Source organism: Ruditapes philippinarum, unplaced genomic scaffold (assembly GCF_026571515.1).
Source record: "Ruditapes philippinarum isolate M1 unplaced genomic scaffold, ASM2657151v2 ctg6753_1_1_1_1, whole genome shotgun sequence".
NCBI lineage: Eukaryota > Metazoa > Mollusca > Bivalvia > Venerida > Veneridae > Ruditapes > Ruditapes philippinarum.
In genome coordinates, this window is record NW_026863128.1 from 20,626 (window position 1) to 27,807 (window position 7,182).

Here is a 7,182-nt window from a genome sequence, read left to right on the forward strand (position 1 = left end):
CACGATTTGCCCATAATATTATGGTAACAATATAATTTACTGTTCTAAATTCTATGAAACTATGCCATAAGATGTACCTTTATACCCTTTAAAGCAAAGAATGAAACAAGATTCACTTGATTTAAAGAAAAAAATGTCTCTTCATTCAACGAAACAGCTTTCAATTGACTTAATTATTATGTGATAATTGTACGCCAATTTGTTTCTAATTCAATGTAAACCAACCTGATTTTTTAAGGTATACAAAGTAATGATATATATTACAATATTCCTTGTACAGATGTACAGATGTTATGAACCTTTCAACGTCAATTCTCCAGATGTCTGATGTATTAAATTGGTATAATAATTTTGCCCTTCTGACCATTCCTGTAAAAAGTTAAGTTATATAAACAATCATTTTACCTTTAGTACATTATAATATTTACTAACATCAAATACATTCGCTTGTAATTGTTAACACTCCCCTTATAAAAAAGCAGTATTTTTCATACAGCCTACACATGTATATTCAGGGTTAGTGACATACATCAGTGGCATTTGTTTATGGTATCATAGGGTCACCATTAATGGTATTTGCTAATTTTTCGTTATATTGTTCAATATTTGAATATTAAACAAATATGATCCCGTAGAAAAATATTTGCCAATTCAAATTTTGTATACAACTTTCCATCCTAGCTCTTTCACTTTACCCGTTTTGCTTGCAGAATTTATCAATGTTGCAATATTTGGATGAAAGGATTTGTCACAATTTCCAAAAGCTATTGGGGAAAAGTACGAAAGCTACATTGAAACAATACGTACAATTGGAATCAGACACCATTTATCTGGACCATTGTGTATGCTTGTTATTCAAAAATTGAAAGATATGATAAAAAAATAACAAAAAGACATTTATGATGACCCAACGTTACCATAAACAAATGTTAAGTGATCACCCACCCTGAATATCATTGCATGTTTGAAATAGATTCACCAGTCAAAGGTTTGGTACACAATAATATTATCTTATCTTGAGATAAGGAAACTGAAATATCTAATATTATCTTATCTTGAGATAAGGAAGCTGAAATACCTGTTTAATACAGATCTCTAGAATTTTTTTGTAAACACAAGTTCACATATATAAAATTAACCTTTAAGTTATCAAAAGGGTTTATTTACTATAGACAATAGAAGCTTTAAAAAAATCTGTTAAAACCAACAATAATCTAGACCAAACTGCTTTTTACATGCTTATAGTGTAAGAAAAGATACAAGTATCAAACAAGTATTGCAAGGTGTAACAAATCTAGTCTGCAAATGATTTATAGTGAATTGGTCTATAATGGTGGGTCTGTTATACAATAGATACGAATGTTTATACTTTAAAAATAATATATCCCAAGCAGTGATTTTATCGCTCAATAAAATCAGTTTGGCTTCGGATGCGTGGAATTATATCATGAGGGTGTAGCCCTGAGTGATATGATGCCCATCAGAACGAAAAACAGTGACTTTATTAAACAATAAAATAATCAATTTTGATATATTATTTTGATTCTAACACGACATCAACAAATAAATGCTGTCGTATCTGATATTAAGCTAATTTACGCCCGATTTCTTTCTGTACTTATTTTCGGCGCGTCATATTTTTAGTGGTTATGTCACATGTATAAAGATTACATCACATGTCTAAGTATAGAACGTCAACAGTGATTGTATTGCAAAATAACATACACTTTCGGTTCTTCTATGTTCAATAGGGAAAAACTACAAGTTGTGTTAGAATATTTAATATCACACATAACAACAAACCACGAAAGAATTATTCATGGATGATGTTGGCACATGTGAGATACATTATCCCATGTTACATACATATATATAGCAGAATAATGAACTGTCCTCGAACAATACATTTTTAGCCATCATAAAAATGTTCATACTAAATCCTATATAAATTTATCAACATATGAGCCGCGTCATGACAAAACCAACATAGTGTGTTTGCGACCAGCATGGATCCAGACCAGCCTGCGCATCCGCGCAGTCTGATCAGGATCCATGCTGTTCGCTGTCAGTTTCTCCACTTGTAATAGAGTTGGTAAGCGAACAGCATGGATCCTGGTCTGGATCCATGCTGGTCGCAAACCCATTATGTTGGTTTTGTCATGACATGGCTCATATTTTTTTCCTTTCAAGCAATGTTTCATAGCAATATCACATAGATACATGTCTGATGTTTTTATCAATATCAGAATTAGGTACGGAAAATGTGCCTATTGGAGGACCAATTCACTTTAAAACATTTTTAGGACCAGTTAAACATAAGTCTACTCTATACATCGTGTATGAAATTATACATAATTTTATCATATGATATGAAAGTCATAAAAAAACAACAATAACAATGGTAAAATCACCCTTTGACAAGCCTTATTATATTAAATATGAGCCGTGCCACTACAAAACCAACATAATGCATTTAAGACCAGTATGGATCCAGACCAGCCTGCGCATCCGCTCAGTCTGATCAGGATCCATGCTGTTCGCTACCAGTTTCTCTACTTGTTATAGTGTTTGTAAGCGAACAGCATGCATCCAGATCAGACTGCACGGATGTGCAGGCTGGTCTGGATCCATGCTGGTCGCAAACACATTATGTTGGTTTTGTCATGGCGCGGCTCATATGTTAAGAAATATGAAATGGTTATATTACATTAAAAACATGAGACACTGTCGGATAATGTTTGATAACTCTTTACTCTAATACTACGATATTGCACTTTTTGATTTTTCCTCATCCCAATAATCTATCAACTGTAATAAAAATAATACTAACAAGAGCCCGGTTTGAGCCGGGTGATGCTCCCCGAATAGGTTTTGGACACAGTAAAGTACACCTCTTGTAGTTTCAGAGTTATGTCCATGGAAAAAGTTCAAAGTGCAATAATTCCAAAATTAGGAAAGGCAGAGTTACTGTTCTTTGCACTGCACTTCTAATCACTGTTATCTATCAACTTACCAAGTTTCTTGTTGATATCTCTTATGGTTTCCGAGTTATGTTCCGGACAACTTCAAAAAGTAAAAATAAACAAAGGGCAATAACTCCAGAATTAGGCAAAACAGAGTTATGATTCTCATGCACTGCACATCTACCCATTGAGATACATCTACCTACAAAGTTTCATGTTGATATATCTTATAGTTTTACAGCTATGTCCAGTACAAGATTTTTCTTAAAGGGGAGATAATTCAAAAATGAGGCTTAACAGAGTTATGGTTCTTTTGCACTGCACTTCTACTCAATGAGATCTTTCTACCTACAATGTTTCATCTTGATATCTCTTATAGTTTTAGAGTTATGTTCCGGACAAAGTTCAAAGTGTTGAAATTAACAAAGGGCAATAACTCCAAAATTAGGACAAAAAGAGTTATTGTTCTTATGCACTGCACATCTACCCATTGAGATCTATTCACCTACAAAGTTTCATGTTGATATCTCTTATAGTTTTAGAGTTATGCCCCGGACAAGATTTTTCTATAAGGGGAGATAATTCAAAAACCGGGCAAAATAGAGTTATGGTTCTTTGACACTGCACTCCCCCTCAATGCCCTCTACCACTGTATGAAGTTTAAACAAATTATCTCCAAGGGTTTCCAAGTTATGCTCCGGACAAGAAAACGGACGGACAGACAGACGGACAAGGCGCCGACTATATGCTCCCCCGAAATTTTTCGGGGATAATAATAATAAAAATAATAATAATAATAACAATGATAATAATAAAACATTTTAAAGCAGCATGCCTCCAGATGAGCATTTTTTTCCCAAGAAAATAAATTAATTTAAGAAAAATTAAAAAAAATCACAATTCAAGTATTTATTTACATGTTATATGAAATGACTGGATGATTTTTGAAGTATTCATCACCATATTTCTACTGATTGGTTATTGAAATAAGGCTATTTTTACATAATTTGGCCATAGTAGTTGGTAATTTACGTGGGTTGAAAGCGCAGTTTGTAATGTGTAAAATACTTTCTTTGATAACTTGACATTATTTTACTTTCTAATATATTCTCAAAATGTTCATGAAAATTACCATGAAACTGGGGGCATGCTGCTGAAATGGGGGGTAAATTTACATTAAAAAAAGACAAGTATAATAATTATTGTATGTACATGTATAAACATGAAAACAAACATGAAATCCACCATACATTACCCCTCTTCGCATAATTTCATAACTCTTATCATATTTGCATATTTTTTATACCAATTAAAACAGAGATTGTCCCCAATCCTAATTAGTTTATCAACCTATTTTGTCATTTCAAATAATTACACATCATTAGACTGTGACCTTGGCAAAAAAAAGAGGAGAATCTAAGTTGCCCTGACCTATGTATGTACATCAGCAAAACAAAATCGCAAAAACATGCAAATTTTCACAGCACAATTGCATTTGAATTATACTTCCTACATACAGATGTCTCCTTTGGATATTATTAATTCATTGAATTGTTTTCCCATCCTTTTAACAAACCAAGCTATTGAATGAATTAAATGACTTGCAATAAGAAATATCAACTACAAAATTTGGCATCAAAATAAAAAAAGAGTCCCTGACCTAATAAAAAACAATCTACAAAAACTAAAATAAAAAAGTTTACAACAAGATTGCATTTGAGAAAAATGCTATGCCACCGCATTAATACAACACTAAATAGTAGTGTAGGAACAGATTTTTTTGTTTCTTTACAATTTTGAAGACTGTCATAAAGCATAGATCCCTGACCTATCTTATTCTTATTATCAGATAAGTGGTTAAATCTAATGTTAACTCAATAAAAGATCAGAGTAGGAATATATCAATGCACTAGAGTCTAGTGAATTTGGTGGTGAAATATGATAAACAAGATCAACAAGGAAAGGCGGCGTTCAATGAACGCAACCCCCATATGACCCAGCAGCAAGAACCAATGGCAAGGAGCCCAGGCGGACCCCAGGTGAAGCCTATTTCACACAGCCTAAATTTCATGACTACATCAAAAGAACAACACAGTAGACACTTTGTCAAAATCTAGGTCAGCTGAAATCAAAGTTCACTTTACATCTTAATCTGTGCACAGGGTTCAAATTCATAGCTGTACATCAAAGGACAAGAAAGTAGGTCACATCAACAAAATCTAGGTCACCTGATATCAAAGTTCAATTTACAACTAAAACTGTGCACATGGTCAAAATTTCATAGCTGTACATTAAAGGACAAGAAAAGTAGGTCACTGTCCCCTTGGGCAAGGCAAAATTTTGGACCCAAGGGTTTAATTCAAAAAATCTTGATACAGGTCCACCAAACAACATTTCAAGTCAAATATCTAAGCTGTAGCTTTCTCCCATTCAGAAAACATTTGTTTTATTTTCTGTTTTTACTATGTGTACATAATGAGAATCACTGCCCCCGGGCAGGGCCAATTTTGACACCAGGGGAAAAATTTGAACAACTTTGGTAGAGGACCTATAGATGATATTATATAGCAAACATCAAAGCTCTATCCCTTGTTCCTTCAGACAAAAATATTTTTTTTTATTTTTTTACTATGTGTACATAGTGAAAATCAATGACCCCTGGGGGTGGGGCCAATTTTGACCCCAGGGCTATAATTTGTACAATCTTGCTAGAGGTTCCTTACACAATGTTTCATGCAAAATATCTTAACTCTAGCCTTTGTAAATTGAGAGAAAATGATTTTTTAAATTTTTTTACTATATACATATAAGGAAAACCTATGGCCCCCGGGGCGGGGCTAATTTTGACACTAGAAGCAAAATTTGAACAACTTTGGTAGAGTTCCTATAGATGATATCATTTAACAAATATTAAAGCTCTAAGCCTTGTACCTTCAGACAATAAGATTTTTTACTATATATATATATAATTATATTTAAAATCAATGACCCCTGGGGCGGGGGCAATTTTGACACCAGGGCTATAATTCAACAACAATCTTGCTTGAAGTTCACTTCACAATGTTTCATGCAAAATATCTAACCTCTAGCATTTGTCAACTGCTAGAAGAAATTTTTTAAAAGTTTTTACTATAAGTTTTTACTATATATACATATAAGGAAAACCAATGACCCCCGGGCGGGGCCGATTTTGACCCCAGGGCTATAATTTGAACAATCTTGGTAAGGGTCTACCAGACAATGCCTTATGCAAAATATCTAAGCTCTAGGCCTTTTGGGTCTTTACAAGAAGGTATTTTAAGTTTTTACTATATGTACATATAGTGAAAGTCAATGACACTCGGGGCAGGCAGATTTTGACCCCAGGGCTATAATTTTGAACAATCTTGGTAAGGGTCTACCAGACAATGCCTTATGCAAAATATCTAAGCTCTAGGCCTTTTGGGCCTTTACAAGAAGGTATCTTAAGTTTTTACTATATGTACATATAGTGAAAATCAATGACCCCAGGGGCAGGGGCAATTTTGACCCTAGGGCTATAATTTGAACAATCTTGGTAGAGGTCTACCAGACAATGCCTTATGCAAAATATCTAAGCTCTAGGCCTTTTGGGTCTTTACAAGAAGATATTTTAAGTTTTTACTATATGTACATATAGTGAAAATCAATGACCCCCCCCGGGCCGGGCCAATTTTGACCCCAGGGCTATAATTTGAACAATCTTGGTAGAGGCCTACCAGACAATGCCTTATGCAAAATATCTAAGCTCTAGACCTTTTCAGTCTTTACAAGAAGGTATTTTAAGTTTTTACTATATGTACATATAGTGAAAATCAATGACCCCCCGGGGCGGGGCCGATTTTGACCCCAGGGCTATAATTTGAACAATCTTGGTAGAGGTCTACCAGACAATGCCTTATGCAAAATATCTAAGCTTTAGGCCTTTTGGGTCTTTACAAGAAGATTTTTTTAATTTATTCTTTTAATTCTTTTTGGTTGCCATGGCAACCAGATTTCTGCATGGAATGAAATTCTTTGAACAACTTTGGAACCCCTTCACCCAAGGATCAATCCTGCCAAGTTTGGTTGAAATTGGACTAGTGGTTTTTCACAAGAAGATTTTTTAAGTTCACTATATAATCTATATAACACACACACACAAACAAACACACACACACACAGGTGAATCGCTATATGCCACCGCATCGCAGATGCTGCG